The sequence below is a fragment of the Cetorhinus maximus genome, chromosome 14 (genome assembly GCF_964194155.1).
Source record: "Cetorhinus maximus chromosome 14, sCetMax3.hap1.1, whole genome shotgun sequence".
Classification (NCBI taxonomy): Eukaryota; Metazoa; Chordata; class Chondrichthyes; order Lamniformes; family Cetorhinidae; genus Cetorhinus; species Cetorhinus maximus.
In genome coordinates, this window is record NC_135892.1 from 16123728 (window position 1) to 16140691 (window position 16964).

Sequence of the window (16964 nt, forward strand, 5' to 3'; positions counted from 1 at the left end):
TTAGGAGGATGAACCAGGAATTGGAGTAAACACTATGGGAAGACACCGAGGGTTATGGATAAACATACTTGGGGTCAAATATATACAGTGGCTCCCTGAAAACAAAAGCAGATAGATAAAGCCATAATGGGTGTAAAAGATGCAACAAATTGATATGAAACAGTGCATAATTAGAGTAGTGTGCACCATTTTGAATGCACCATTATCCAAAAGTTAGTGAAGTTACAGTGTGCAATTCACCAGGTAGAGGGTTATAGTTATGCAGAGAGACTGGGGAAATTGGGGCCATTTCCAATAGAGAAGAGAAAGCTTTAAAAATTATCAAGGGTCCAGAGTGAAAAAGGACGCACGCGGCAGAATTTTCCCTGAATTGCACGACGTGTGGTGGCAGACATGAAAAAAGATGTTTCTTCTGCCGGCCGCAAGGGTGGATTTTTGCGCCGTATCGTCCTCCTGCCTTATTAATTATTCAGCCACAGGAAACACGTCGTTTTACAGTCAGGCGGCCTCTGAATTGCCTACCATGTAGTTACCTCAACATTTCCTCACTCCAGATGCCATATCTAAACTGTAGCCGCGCACACAGTTCTCAATGCTTGCAGCCCAGGATGGCTCCAGTGAAGACATGGCCCCAAAAGTCAAGAAGAATTCAGTGGCCCATCTATGGAATGCCTTTCGGAAGCCCGCCGTGATGTCCTCTATCCCCGCACTGGCTGCAGGAGATCCAGCAATCTCACCACTCTGGCTTGGGAGGTGATGGCAGTGGTGGTCAGTGCCAATGCTGCACAGAAGAGGTTGGCCATCCAGTGCAGAAAGAAGATGAATGATCTAACCCATGCCGCCAGGGTAAAGCAACCAACTCATCACTCTAAACTCTCACACTCGGTAAAGTGATGGAAGGGGTCATCAACAGTTCTATCAGGCAGCACTTGCTTAGCAATAACCTGCCTACTGACACTCAGTTTGGGTTCCACCAGGGCCACTCAGCTCCTGACCTCATAACAGCCTTGGTTCAAACATGTACAAAAGAGCTGAACTCCCGAGGCGAGGTGAGAGAGTGACCACCCTTGACATCAAGGCAGCATTTGACCAAATGTGGCATCAAGGGACCCAAACAAAACTGCAGTCAATGGGAATCAGGGGGAAAATCTCTCCACTCGTTGGAGTCATACCTAGCACAGGAAAATGGTTGTGGTTGCTGGCGGTCAATCATCTCAGTCCCAGGGCATCACTGCAGGAGTTCCTCAGGGTAGTGTCCTAGGCCCAACCATCTTCAACTGCTTCATCAATGACCTTCCTTCCATCATAAGGACAGAAGTGGGGATGTTCGCTGATGATTGTACAATGTTCAGCTCCATTTGCGACTCCTCAGATACTGAAGCAGTCCATGTCCAAATGCAGCAAGATCTGGACAATATCCAAGCTTGAACTAAAGTGACATGTAACACTCACGCCATACAAGTGCAAAGCAATGACCATCTCCATCAAGAGAGTCTAACCATCGCCCCTTAACATTCAATGGCATTGCCATTGCTGAATCCCCCCACTAACTACATCCTGGGTGTTACCATTGACCAGAAACTGAACTGAACTAACCACAAATACTGTGGCTACAAGAGCAGGTCAGAGGCTAGGAATCCTGCAGCGAGTAACTCACCTCCTGACTCCCCAAAGCCTGTCCACCATCTACAAGGCACAAGTCAGGAGTGTGATGGAATGTTCTCCACTTGTCTGGATGAGTGCAGCCCCAACCAACTCAAGAAGGTACTAATGATCACGAGTGCTGCCCAAAGCAAAGTAGGCAAACCAACTTTGAAGTCCTGAGTGAAGTGCAGGTTGCCAAGTTCATGTTGCTTATGTACAGTTGTGCGACACGACGGCATGCCCGGACGATCCAGCATGGTGAGGATGATTCCGGCGAGCAGGGCTTATAATGAGGTGCTAAAGTATTGAAATGAGCTTCCCGATGTGCTGCAGCGGGAAGCACGGCCCGCCATTGACGCATGGAGCAGACGATCGCAAACTGGCTTTAAGGCTACGTGAAACTGATTTTGGTGACTTCCCAATATTTCCCGCTCCCACCCGCTACAACACCCGCTGCAAACGGGAGCGGAAAATCCCGGCCATTATTCCCGCTCTTTGGGCGCTCGGTAACGAGGGCTCAGCGGTATGAGATTGTCAAAGAGTGCAAAGAGAGGTTGGGTGATTGGAATGTTTTGTCAAAGAGCAGTGCTTGAGGCAGAAACAACTGCATTTTTTACAGGGAAATTGAATAAATATTTCAAACAGGGGAAAGTACAGACCGAAGGGAAGAGTTCTCAAGGCAGCGAAACTAGTTTTGTTTCTATATGCTCTAAACATGTATAAGTTTTAAGTTCTGACGAAAACTTTGGGAATTGTTGGTGAAGAAGTCTGATTTATTAATTTATCACTTGCAGGCACTTGGAAGAATAAAACAGTGTACCTGTAAAAGTAAAAAAAAAACAAAAACAGAATTACCTGGAAAAACTCAGCAGGTCTGGCAGCATCGGCGGAGAAGAAAAGAGTTGACGTTTCAAGTCCTCATGACCCTTCAGCAGAACTGAGTAAAGTTAGGAGAGGGGTGAAATATAAGCTGGTTTAAGGTGGGGGGTGGGGGGGGGATGGTGGTTGTAGGGACAAGCAAGCAGTGATAGGAGCAGATAATCAAAAGATGTCACAGACAAAGGAACAAAGACGTGTAAAAGGTGGTGATATTATCTAAGAGAATGTGCTAATTAAGAATGGATGGCAGGACACTCAAGGTACAGCTCTAGTGGGGGTGGGGTGGAAAGACTGACAGGGCATTACAGCTATAGATTTAAAAATAATGGAAATGGGTGGGAAAAGAAAAATCTATATAAATTATTGGAAAAAACAAAAGGGAGGGGGAAGAAACGGAAAGGGGGTGGGGACGGAGGAGGGAGTTCAAGATCTAAAGTTGTTGAATTCAATATTCAGTCCGGAAGGCTGTAAAGTGCCTAGTCAGAAGATGAGGTGCTGTTCCTCCAGTTTGCGTTGGGCTTCACTGGAACAATGCAGCAAGCCAAGGACAGACATGTGGGCAAGAGAGCAGGGTGGAGTGTTAAAATGGCAAGTGACAGGGAGGTTTGGGTCTTTCTTGCGGACAGACCGCAGGTGTTCTGCAAAGCGGTCGCCTAGTTTACGTTTGGTCTCTCCAATGTATTTGGATTTTTCTTTTCTTTTTCTTTTCCCACCTATTTCCATTATTTTTAAATCTATAACTGTAATGCCCTGTCAGTCTTTCCACCCCACCCCCACTGGAGCTGTACCTTGAGTGTCCTGCCATCCATTCTTAATTAGCACATTCTCTTTGATAATATCACCACCTTTTACAGGTCTTTGTTCCTTTGTCTGTGACATCTTTTGATTATCGGCTTCTATCACTGCTTGCTTGTCCCTACAATCACCACCCCCCCAACTTCTCTCCCCCCACCTTAAACCAGCTTATATTTCACCCCTCTCCTAACTTTACTCAGTTCTGCTGAAGGGTCATGAGGACTCGAAACGTCAACTCTTTTCTTCTCCGCCGATGCTGCCAGACCTGCTGAGTTTTTCCAGGTAATTCTGTTTTTGTTTTGGATTTCTAGCATCCGCAGTAGTTTTTTGTTTTTATACCTGTAAAAGTAACTAATTGCAATTCGTTTTAGAGATCAAATTGCGCACACATATTATTAAACAGCCGATGGAATCTGTGAAACTGTTTGTGGTCAGGACAATGACCATGATGGTCTGCCACACGTCACTCTTTTCTGTAACTGTCTTCATGTATAACAGAAACCAGACAGGTTACAGTACCATCCTGATCTAAACAAGTGATGGTGTGGTTTAGATAAGATTCATTCCAGATGTGTGTGTAGGTTGTGCCCAGAGTGTGGGGGAAAATCCTTTAGCTCTTTTGCTAATGCTATAAACCATTGCTTTTCTGGATAATACACTGAGCTTTGATTTTCACTGGGACCTATCTTTTTACAAGTTAAAAAAAATTTCTGTAAGGTATTTAAGTTCAGAGGTCATTTGACAAGTGGACTTTGACCAATCTAAAATGTTCATTTGAAGTAAAAAAAACACGAAAAAGACATTTGCACAGCTTCCATTAGAAGTTAATATTACAGCAAGGAAATTATTTTTATTTACCATTCTTCAAAGAGTATTATGTTAAAATGCATAATGGACTTCTGTCAGATGCACGTTTTAGAGTAAAATACTATTCATGGAAATCACATATTATAGGAAGATTTTCACTGGTAGGTGATTACCATACACAATCCTGCTGTGTGCATATGTCACTGTAAAGAGTTTAAGGATGAAAAAGAAACATATATGCTTGTATCGTTAAGCATATTCACAAACATTAATCCTGACATTGCTTTTTGACGTATAGATTTTTATTTCTCCAGCAAACGGTTTAATATTTCTTTAAAAATGGATTTCTGTGCTTCTCAAAGATCTGAATGCCAGTGAATAGAATGCTCCAATCTTAGTGCCCTGCATCAGAATTTAGCACCCTCACAAAAGATACACCAGAGGCTACAGTACCAGCCAGAGTCGAGCTCGCTCAGCTCTCTCACAATAGCACCAGCTTGACATTTCTATTTATACCACAGGTATGGACTCAAAACGGATGGGCTGCCATGCAGTGGGCTATTTTGGGTTCTGGATTCATTGTAAATTCTACGCACCTCCATTTAAAACAGTCATTAATAGATTCTTGGGCCACTGAAGTGCCAAAATGGTTGGAATTTGACAAATATTATACATACATTTCTCTCTTTTTTTCTGACACAATAATAATTATCAATTTCAATCCCGTAATAAAATTAATGAAAAGGCTGTAAATTATGGCTTTAAGTAATGTAAGCACTTTATGCTCAAGGTGAGGGGTAGGAGTGGTAGAGGACATTCCGGCTTTTAAAACAAAATCTGCAAATTATGGAATTTGCAAGCAAAATGTGGTTGTTGGCAATGGAGAGTTACAGTCATAACTTTTAACTCTAATTTTATCTTTACACATGTACTGTAAGAAAAATAATATGTTAGTATACATTTCTGGTCACAAAGATATAATTTTTTTCTAAACTACTGTTACACTTTAATTAGCTTGTCAACCGGATATTTTACACTATTCGAATTGGGTTAATACACGGTAATTTGAAGTGTGCTAATGATGGCATTTATTAAGCTACAGGCACACAGTGGGAAACTCTAATGAACGCATTTCATAAATTACATTGTAGGCATTCTAACACTGGGCTATTCCAGTTAACTATTCCCAGATTTTCAGGGTGTGTGAATTGAATTTGCGATCTTAAATGGGACAGGGGTCCAAGTTGCACATCAATCATTTCTATAGAAGATTGTAACAGGATAGGATGAAGACAACATGGTTTCTTCAACATTCCTATTTCCACAAAGGACATGATACAGTCCCTCACAAAAAGGGCAGAATTTTACAGTCTTACCGAAGTCAATGGACTTTTGAACGGCTCGCTGTATTTTCCAGCCCCACCCCTGCCGCGACAGGACCATAAAATTCCGTCCATGATTAAAGTGAAAACTCCTGGGATTGAGGAGGAAGTTGCAAATTAGATAATTAAAGTGTTTTAAAAGCCCACTTCCAAATGAACAAATGTGACTAGTGTAATATCCTGAGGCCCAGGAACTTTGACTACTTTCAGTGCGTCAGCTGTGGCTCAGTTGAGAGCACTGTCACCACTGAATTCAAATTACCATGTATTAACCCAATCCGAATATCCGGGTAAAATATCCAGTGGAGTACGGAGGGAGTGCTGCACTGTCGGAGGTGCCATCTTTCAGATGATACATTAAACTGAGACCCCATCTGCTTGCTTGGGTGGACGTGAAAGATTCCATGGCACTATTTCTAAGAAGGACAGGGGAGTTATCCTCTGTGACCTGGCCAACATTTACCCTCAGTCAACATCACAAAAAAAACAGGTATATTTGGTCACTATCACATTGCTGTTTGTGGGCGTTTGGTGTTAACATATTGGCTGCCATGCTTCCTACAATGCAGCAGTGACTACAGTTCAAAGTACTTAATTGGTTGTAAAGCACTTCAAGGCATCTGGTGGTCATGAACGGTGCTATATAAATGCAAGTCTTTATTTCTTCAGTATTTATAAATGGATTTAGTGTGGCAGTGAAACAGGACATTTCAGATTACAGAGCTGGGTGAAAATTTGGAGTAAACACTGGCTAGTGTCGTCACATTTTATGGCAACAGTGCCAATTAAGTGAAATGAGTGCAGTAGGATGTAATAGTAGAAATGCAAGAAACTATTGTAATACTCGAGGAAGGATTAGTGAGTCAACACGAGGAGTATTTCAGTCAGTTTTCACCACAATATAATAGATAGTACAACTGATTTAAAGAGAGTAACAAAGATGGTTCAGACTTAGATCACCGAGCTACGAATAATGTGGAAAATATTTAAAATTATTTATCATCACGCATACACTTTCCCAAAAATCAACAGCTGAATTCTTGATAAAACTATCAAATCAAATCTCCCACAGCTTGTGGCCATATTTTCAAAAAACTACTGTATTATTTCAGGTCAGCAGTAAGGAAGTCAATCCACATAAACATTTCCTATTATCCTCCAAGAGAGAGGTGATAACACATCAATATCACTAATATGTATTGATCAGAATGCCACAGCCATCATTATCCAGTGTATGTTGGGTGTGCACATCTGAGACATTCTAATCTCGGTCAACAGAAACATTGTGCTATAGCTGAAAATGCTGCTTGACAAAACGAAAGAGGCCGTTGATGTTAAAAGCAGAACAGAGAACACAATGGCTGTTTGATAAATGGCGATAGAAGGAACAAACTTGCATTTACATGCTGTCTTTTACAACCTCAGGCTGTACATCTGACAATGCAGCATTCCCTCAGGCTTGCATTGGAAAGGCAACCAAGGTTATATGCTTAAAACTCAGGAGCAAGAGTGCTCCCACTGAGTCAAGGCTTATCAATCCCACCTTGGATTGTTAGAGAAAAGTTAGGTGGTTAAAGAAGGGATAGTTTTTAATACAACTGGAGGTAACAATTGCTCTAAAATGTTGGTCAGGGAAGGTAACATTTATATAGCAATCCTTAAATCTGGGAGGCATCTCAAGAGCACTTTAAAATAAGGAAAAAATATTATGACAAAGAGCATTGGAAAGGGGGCAAGAAATGGAGAGGTTAGGGTGGGGAACTGCCGTCACAAACTGAAGAGGGAAAGGATTGGAAGCTGGGAACATTGAAAAAAAAAAATCTATTTCTCAAGTTAGGACGTTGAGCTGAGGATGGAGCAGGAAGTCAAGGTTTTATATGATATGGCAACCAGGAAAGTTGATGGAACTAAGGCCGGAGGTTTCGAAATGCTGAAGCTAGCCAAACAGAATGGCATGGTCCTGCCAATATTCAGCTGGAAGAACTTCTGCCTCATTGCTTGTCTTATACCAAGATCTCAATCTCACAGCATGACAAAACCCTTTTGAATCAATGGAGAAGGCAAAACGTTTAGATGGATGTCAACAGCATATATGTGCATCTGGATAACATTTAAGGAGACCAATAAGACAGTGAAGAGGAGGGGCTTGTGGGTGAATCATTAAAGTACACACTTGAGTTGCACAAGCCTTTGGCAGCTGTATAATGCCAGTTACACAGGAGCAGGACAAGAGCATGCAGTGCAGGTATACTGCAGAGAACAGCCACTGTTGAAGACTGGGATTGAAGATTGGAGAGGTGTCAAAGAGGGCAAGGAGCCATGGTTACGGTCACATAGAATGTGGTTTTTGATAGTGCTGGCACTATGTGTAAGGAACAGACAGATTAGAGAGACTCCAAAAAATGGTGAAAACTCCAAGTGAAGTTGCAAGCAACAGATTCAAAAGATCCTAATGAAGCATAAGCATTAGAAAGAAAGAGAATTGCGGTACATGTAAGGGCTTAGGATATGTTTCGTAAAGAGAACAAACAACAGTTTTGAAGGACATGGTGACAGAAGAATGGTTAATGATTTCAAATATGCGTAGAGGAGGGGGTTTTGGGTGGCCAGGAGCTGGGGTGGAAGGGAATGAACATTGCATGCGGCGGGATTTATGGACAGGACGAATGAGTTGAGGGGAGAAGCAGCAAAGAACTGAATTGTTGAGGAAAATTAGGTGGAAGACTGATGAGAAAGCTGGGAGTTTGGGTGCTAGCCAGATGCAATAATGTATATGAAACACCATCCTGCCTACAGAAGGGGAGAGAGATAGATACGGTGTGCCATTGGAAATGGGGAGCATTTGAAGCCCAAAGCATTTTGAATGTATAAACAATTATGTGTTTAAGTATTTAAATGCTCTTGTTTGAAAACAGTCCCTATAATGTGTGAAAATTACAAGTTTTCTCTTATTTTCTGTCACAAAAAGTTTTGGAAAGGAATTTTATGCAGTGTATTACTTTGAGAGTCATGTTCTTTTTTGCAGTTGCTTGCTTAAGCGATCCATTCCACAATCTCCTCTTTAATCAGTCATGACAAACAAGTGATTACATTCAGTCTTTGTCCCCACAGGAGTTACAGGAAAATGATAGCATGAGTAAGTATCATTTTTTACTCATTATAAAATACAATGTGTAGGCAAACAATAGTAATATTCAAAAAGGGATTATGACATTATACACCTCCCTAACAAGTACATCTTGTCCCTGAGTGCCCCTTAGTCATCCATCTCCACCATGATAGATGGGAGTGTGGAATTTGAAACACAAACAGATCAGCTATGATCTTATTGAATAGCAGAGCAGGCTCCAGGGGCCGAATGGCCTACTTCTGCTCCTATTTCATATGTTCATATGTACGTACATATCTAAGGTCAACAGCAACACTACCTAACACCACCACTTCACACCAAGATGGCAAATGACATGCAGACCTACTGCTGCAAATGTGATCTACTCCTGCGAAATTCAAACATCAAAAAAAAAGTTAATTTGTCAAATGCCAATGAGGATGCAAGAATTATCGGAGGCTTTGCTACTGTTTTTATTGTGTAACAACTTGGTGAAAGACTTAATCACCTGACAAATTAGGTCACAGCAAAGTTAAAAAAACAGCAAAGTGCAGGCCAGATCAGTCAACCGATTAATAAATGTGGCAACTAAGAACCCTGCGAGATGAGATTACCTGTTCCGCCAGCTGTGTGGTTTTGTCAAACAGTGATGTGTATTTTTGAAGTCTATCATTTACTCCAGCGAAAAGTTGAGTAAGCTGGTAGACAGTAATCAGTCTGTTCTTGTGCTCAGTTTGCTGCAATAGAAAGCACACATATCAGTGCTACTGCATGAAATATTAAAATTCTTCAAAGTGGCATGCTATAATTATTAATGTCCACTTTATTGCCAATTTAAAAACCTACCTGTTTCAGGTTTTACTGTGAGTAAAAAAGGAGAGAAAAATCAGCGGGAAACAAACTGGGTGCGTTCCAGATCATGTTATTGATCTGTACGCAGTATGTGCTGTATTGAAGTGCAGCACAGACAGCACAATGCATCAGTACACACTTATATTCAATACATCACACTTAAAAGACTAAAGACTAAATCAGAAACAAAGGAGATAGAGTGAACAAATGAAAAGAGAACAGGCAAAAGCAGAAAAACACTACAGGGAAAATTATAATAAACCAGTCGGGGTAAGAATCCAAATGAGAACATAAATTATGAAAAACTAGGCATTTAGAAATTTAACAGATCTTGAAGATTTCCGTTTTTGGATTCCCAATTAACTTCCAACGATGAAGGGAAATATATTTTTGTAGCCATATTATGTGTGTCCTGAAGAGTTTATTCCCTGCCACAAGAATCAGATTTCATCACTATGTCAAGCCTGGGTGATGAAAACTTTAGAAGCCAGGGAGTAGCTGATTAAAATCACACAGTCTTCAATATTAAATAACACATTTACAGCATTGTGATTGGAATGTAATAGAGATTTCAAAGCTTCAAGGCTTTATTGCTTTTTAACAGCGAAGTCAGAAAGCTGAAATGAAAATAACAGCCAGAATATTTACAGCAAGATAAGATTAAGATTACATGAAGAGAGATGGAAGTCTGCTGCCAGTAAAAACAGAAGTGTGTCGCAAAAGCACTTGTAGGACTGTATAATCAAAAAGCTCTTAAAACTCCAGGAGTACAGTCACTTTGCTACTTTTCCATCAATAACAAGTGGTTTCACTCTGCAGCGACACAAAGTGGCAACATAACTCTGCCAGTCTCCATCAGGCGCCAAAAAACACCAATTTCCAACCGTGTTGGACCTCTTTCAGCAGGCTGTCTCACTGCATTGGTTCAACATATGTGGAACATAATTGCAGCACGCTATGAAGCGAGGTTAAAAGTGTTCTGTCTCTTAGTCCCTAAAGACTGAGATTGATAGATTTCTACATATTAAAAACATCAAGGGATATGGGGATAGTGCAGGAAAATTATGTTGAAGTCGAAGATTAGCCATGATTTCATTGAACGACGGTGCAAGCTCATAGGGCTGAATGGCCTACTCCTATTTCTTATGTTCTCAAGCTTCTGCTAAAGGCATTTTTTAAAATTTAGGACAGAATAGGCAAGGAGATGTTCACTTTGCCCTATTAATAGAAAGGTTCTGCACTGCTTATGATTAAATTGTATTCATAGGATGAGTACAAAATTATTTTGAGATTTCTTGCCACAGTTGTGCTTCTGCTGTGAGTGATACTAATTTGAGACAATTCATTCTTGCTCCATTGGGTCTGGGAGTGAGGGATCCAAATTAGTAGTCATTCTGTTCATTGGGACCATGTTCTTTTCAGCTTGAGTGGGTCACAGTTATTAGGTTATTTCCCTTCAAACTCTGGTTCTCTTTCTTACCCATTGGTCCTTGTCATCTGACAGCGATGAGCCTCATGCCCATGCAGGGTAGCACTGCTTCACCTGCTAGCTAGCAAGTGTTGCATTTCCATCACTCCTGGCCCCAGCAAGCTCCATTTGCTTCTGTTGACCTGATAAATGGTCCAATATCTTCAATCCCTCCATGGCTATCTCAACCATCCCTTCTCGTTGTATGTTCTTCCATGGTTCTAGCTTACCATTATTTCCTTTCCTTATCATCTGTCACGTTTTGCCCAGCTCTACTTTAGGTACCAACCCCTAATGTGGCACCTAATTGCTTGATCTAGATGTAAATAAATCTCACCTAATACTCATGATAGGGTGTTACATGCTGCACAAAAGTCACCTGGTCCTCCAAGCCCCAACGTCAACAGACTGTTGGAACTTTCTTTCAAAGGTACTTGGACACTCCATGGCACAGCAGCAGATCCATCTTTTGTTTTCATTTCAAAGTAATTTGTAACTGGCTGGAGAAACACAACTTCCTCTATTAACATAGGAACCCTGTACCTTCATCAGATCTCATTACCATGACACTAGTTGCATTAAATTCTCCCTCGTTTTCTTTACAATTACATTTTTTGACGATATTTTGTGCTCATCAAGGAGAGTGACTTTAATATTGACGAGTGGCAAGTAACATTCACGCCACACAAGTGCCACACAATGACCATCTCCAACAAGAGAGAGTCTAACCATCACCCCTTGACATTCAATGGCATTACCATAGCTGAAACCCCCACTGTCAACGTCCTGCGGTTACCATTGACCAGAAACTGAACTGGACTAGCCATATAAATACTGTGGCTAAAACAGCAGTCAGAGGGTAGGAATCCTGCGATGAGTTACTCACCTCCTAAGTTCCCAAAGCCTGTCCACCATCTACAAGGCACAAGTTAGGAGCATGATGGAATACTCTCCACTTGCCTGGATGAGTGCAGCTCCCACAACACCCAAGGAGCTCGACACCATCCAGGACAAAGCGGCCTGCTGGATTGGTACCCCATGCACAAACATTCACTCCCTCCACTACCGACACACAGTGGCAGGAGTGCATACCATCTACAAAATGCACAGCAGGAACTCACCAAGGCTCCTTAGGCAGCACCTTCCAAACCCACGGCCACTACCATCTAGAAGGACAAGGGCAGCAGATGCATGGGAACACCACCACCTGGAAGTTCTCATCCAAGTCACTCACCATCCTGACTTGGAAGTATATCGCCGTTCCTTCACTGTCACTGGGTCAAAATCCTGGAACTTCCTAACAGCACTGTGGGTGTACCTACACCACATGGACTGCAGCGATTCAAGAAGGCAGCTCACCGCCACCTTAAGGGCAATTGGGGGTGGGCAATAAATGCTGGCCTAGCCAATGACGCCCACACCCCATGAATGAAAAAATAAAAACAGGATAGGTATAATATAGTTAGGTTCATGCATGCTCTGCCTGTCTTAGTCACAATTCCATAAAGGTTCCCCCTCATGACAGCAGTGTGACACATCTGCATCTCCGAAACCAGCCAAACTGCGGCTCCTCCAAGCGAGATGCCCAGGCCACAAAAGCACTGGATTATAGAAACTCATTTCACGTACAACCTTTGCAGCTTACGTCAGACATAAATGGTTTGAAACTCCAAATCGGTGTGGGACAACTGTTACCTGCAATTCTGATATACATCACTGTAACACACATGCTGCACTGAGGACCAGCAGCTTAAGACTATAGACCTTAATAAATAAGTGTTCTTTTCAGCAATGCTTCATGACTATGGAGAGTATTTATGGTATTATAGTTTTGGATGAGGCTTGTATGTTGCTTCCTCCAAATCGTTCATTTGCACTGACCCATGGTGTAGTTGCCCCTTTTGTTAATAAAATATCCGGCTTGCAGTCACTAGAGTTCTCCATTACAGAAGGACTAGCAGGATATATATATTACCTGTGGTAAGAAGGTGAGTCACACATTTAACTGGTTGCCAACTACCCTTTCAAGCTCACTGAGTTTGAAAGAATGGTTTAAGTCAGCAGGAAGCAGAGTTTTGTTCACAGGTATGATTAAGATGCAGATTAACGAATAGTCCTCCCTCCCCTGGATGCATTACAAACAATCTAATCAGGACAAAACTAGAACAATGTATATCTTAATAACTCAACCTTGACCTTTTATGTTTGAGAAATATATGCTTTTTCACTGCTGTGTCGACAACAGTCCAATGGCAGCCAACAAAAAAAAAACCCAATTCATTCCTGACCCTTCATGTGACTGAAAGGGGGAATGTTTATAAAGGCGTAACAAAAGGTGGGGGGAGTTTGCCAGGGTCAACCTTACACACCTTGTAGCAGTTATCTGCATGCTGGATTTATGGAGTGATATACCGAGGGACTGGAACCTATTTTATTGTACTGAATAGCAGAGTAGGGTCAACAGGCCGTATGGTCTACTCCTGCTCTTACGTCACACTTTGTCTGTGAAAATCATTTGGGCTCTAGGCACCTGACAAATGCTGCAGTTGAGGGCTACAGAGGCAAACAGTAAAAAATCCTAAAATGTTCACAATTGCACTACAGCAGCAGATCAACAGGAATGAAAAGTTAAAAAGGTGGATTCCGTGCTCTTGACTTTTCAATAGAAATTAGAAGTAGGGAGACTCTCCAAGATTAAACCGCAAAATATTCCATAACACAAGGGCTCAGAAGTAATGCCAGAATATTTAAGAGAAATATTTTTCACTGGGAGTTACTACCTGCACTATGCGGCATGGTTGGGCAATAGAATGTAATGTTAATCAGCAGAAAATTCTCAGATTCCTGCCCTAGTGCTCACTGTATTCTAAGGCCAAGAATTTAAGACTATGAAAAAAATGTAAAAATTACAGTGATACATATCTGCATGCACTATTACACAACAACTTCAATCCTTTGCCACCCGGAAAGAAAAGTCTGTTGGGTACACACAATAAGGAATCTTATGGCCATTACATTTTAACTTATTCAGTTTCATCCATTTCTAATGAAATTGTCTCTAATGGTTATACATTCTTCTTGCTGAATAATGAGTAAGAGGCATTTTAATATGTCAACAGTAATGGCATGCTTGAGAGCTAATAAAGCAACCTCAACTCCAGGAACTTACATAATAGATCCTAGGCTATGTCTCGTCCCTGCTGTCAAAGACCTGATGTTCCTCTGCCTTTGTCTGCGTTCTCAGTTAAATCCAAGTCTTTGTTTCTTTATCTGAGCCTGAGCTTTAATTCTCCCCGAGAAGTTTAATCATTTTAACAGCGACGACGAGGACAATAGGACAGAGCACCAAACCCAGGCGCAACTAAAGATTTATCTTCCTCTGTAACACAAGATAACAAAGGCATTACACTACAGAGAACAGTGGCATTGAATGCAGTCGCGCACCACTACAACCCAGCAGCAACAAACCAATGGCCAAATTGATGTAGGAGGTGGCACACATGAAGGGGTTTAATAGTGGAAAATGAATCAGCGTCAACAAACACACAGGTCTCATCTCTCCCATTGATGGAGGGTATTAAAATCTGAACATTCACATGCTTAATCCAGGTTAACTCTTCCCACTGAATTCAATTCAGCTGTACTGCGGGTTACAAATCTATGCCACCAGAGATCAACTTTGTCAAAGCCATCATTATGTCAAAGCAAAGGGAATTTGCAAGAAGAACCTCTCTCCAACACGCAACCCCCAACATTACAGAATGAGTAGTGAGCCTTCCCAACAGGACGACCCTCCCCATCCCCATCCCCGCCCCCACTACAGATATGCTCTTCACTGACAAGACTATAGGACTCTAACCATCCACTCACTCGGGCTGGTCTCCAGGGAAACATGTCGAGGCAGAGAGTACCTTCAAACACACAGTCAAGCTTATGGGATAAAATGCAGCTGAGAAAGAGAGAGAGAGACGTAGCTCAGTCAAACAGCTGCTCACCCCACGTCAGGACACCAAAACAAAAGCCGACTGCAAGCAACAAAGGCTCTTCTTCCCTCCAGCAAACACAACCGGCGCGCCTTTTAACTTCTCCTCAACCTCTCGCTCAGTGAACTTACCTGTACCCGAGGAGATGCTTCACTTCTTCTCCTCCCCCCTCTCTCTCTCTCTCTCTCTCTCCTCCTTCCTTCCCTCCCTCCCTCACACTGACATCTCTCCAAAGACCTGAGAGTCCAGCCTCACGACTGATCGGCATTCGCACTGCGCAGGCGCCACTGCACCGACCACAATTTAAAGACAAAAACAAAAGTAAACTTTGCTCAAACTTTGGGAGATCACGTGAGTTATGGGTAAAAGTGGGTGGTTTTGGGGGGAGGATGATCCTGCCGCCGGCTGTGCTGTTGAATACCGACTGTTTGCAAACATTGTACATTTGGGTTTTTTCCCCCCCCCCAGCTGTGTATGTCAAAGTTTATTTCCTCATGCTGAACAGAATCAACTTCTGCAACATTTTTTGTCTAAGATTTGTTAATAATAACATTTCGTTTCTTTCCCCCCTCCCCATAAATAAACCATCAATGTGTCTGTGCAGGGCAAATCCAGGAACCACTTGAAGGAAGGAAGTGTTTAAACAAAATTGACTCTTTCAAAGCAAACAATTTTTCAAAATATTTTCTTCCTCAGTCCATTCTTTGGATATTTGAATGGATGTTGTTTGAAAAACAAATAGTTTACCGTGGGATTTTGTTTTTTCCCCCCCTCCGGAAATATCATTCTGGAAATAAAAAGTTACGCTTTAAGACCCATTTCGTAACTTGCAGGAGTGCTGTGTCCTCCTGCTTTTACATTGGGAGTGGAGGAAACTTTTTTTTTACACAAGCGATAAAATAACGCGAGTTTACCTGAACACAAGGTGCCTCCTTGTCCAAATCAGGGACAGAGACGTTTTTCCTTGTTCACACTTTGCAGTTTGGAGAGGGAGACCTGCTGACTTGATTATCTATTTTTCCCAGAGTATATTTTTCATAAAATTTGTAAACGTACATGACACAATTCAAATTTGACATTACATAAGGTGGAAATACAGTTCCACCTTGGAGCATATTTCTACCTTAAAGGCACAATATAGAGACATGTCATTTGTGTACATGTAGATTAGGACACCTTTAAGTGAGTCTGGTTTTCATGAAAGAAACCCTTCCTTTGTGGGTGGATGTTTGTAATGGTGACATCTCAGGGTAATGAGGGGGGTGCCCTGTGGATAAATGTTATCACACAGCGCAGTGATTCCATTTTAATTCTCGCAGACCTGCCAAGTGTCACTTATCACTCGTGGTAATTCACTTTGGGCAGGGGATGGGGAGATAATAAGAAGCTTGTTTCCAATTTCAAAAAAAATGGGCACTAATTAATATGCCGATCATACATGTCAAATGTTACTTCTTCAATTAAAGTGCAAAGGAAGTGGTGTAAATATCCGTGATAAACTATGATAAACAAGCTCAGGCGTCAGAAAGGCTACTTTGACCATATTACCAGAGAGCCTCGAGAGTTGATACCACAGCTTTAATGACTGTATCCAGTAGGAGGAGAAATAAAGGAGGCATCGAAAGAACATTGCAGGAGGGGAAGAAAAGCCAAAATTTGTATCATTAATTAAATAAATATGAATCAGAATATGTTAGAAGCCAAAAATTTAATGTCAATGTAATTTGTATCATTATATTATTGTTTACTAATCACTGACAAAAGAATTGCCAAAAACTCAATGTACAACTTAAACATTTTTCCTGGTCTTTTAGATGATTCATGTAGTATTATTGTAATGTGCTGAATGATTTCTCGGAAATGCCCACATCTGGGCAGCCACAAGATCACAGACATTGCAGACAAATAGCTTCACTCAATCCATACAATCGAATTGTGGAGTTTACCTGCACGCCTTTGTGTTTCTCAAGCACTTTCAGAAATTCATTTCTGAAAACTGTTTCAGCCTTTTGCGGAATGTGCTTGATCATGATGTAGAATAATGT

At 41.6% G+C, this 16964-nt stretch overlaps 1 protein-coding gene across 5 annotated transcripts in view; it reads right to left on the reverse strand.

The window, feature by feature from the left end:
* The window catches only part of LOC144689463 (ras and Rab interactor 2-like), a 152565-nt gene extending 137369 nt beyond the window's left edge, over window positions 1–15196 (reverse strand). For 3 of the 5 annotated variants that reach the window (XM_078556572.1, XM_078556568.1, XM_078556567.1), the window contains exons 1-3: window positions 15051–15085; window positions 14106–14315; window positions 9231–9353 (exon numbers count right to left, since the gene is read on the reverse strand). The gene's annotated coding sequence lies outside the window, so the exon portion shown is untranslated. Of the gene's footprint in view, window positions 1–9230; window positions 9354–14105; window positions 14316–14931 lie in introns of all 5 variants that reach the window. The other 2 variants (XM_078556570.1, XM_078556569.1) reach the window with 2 other exon arrangements.
* Window positions 15197–16964: the final 1768 nt, after the last annotated feature.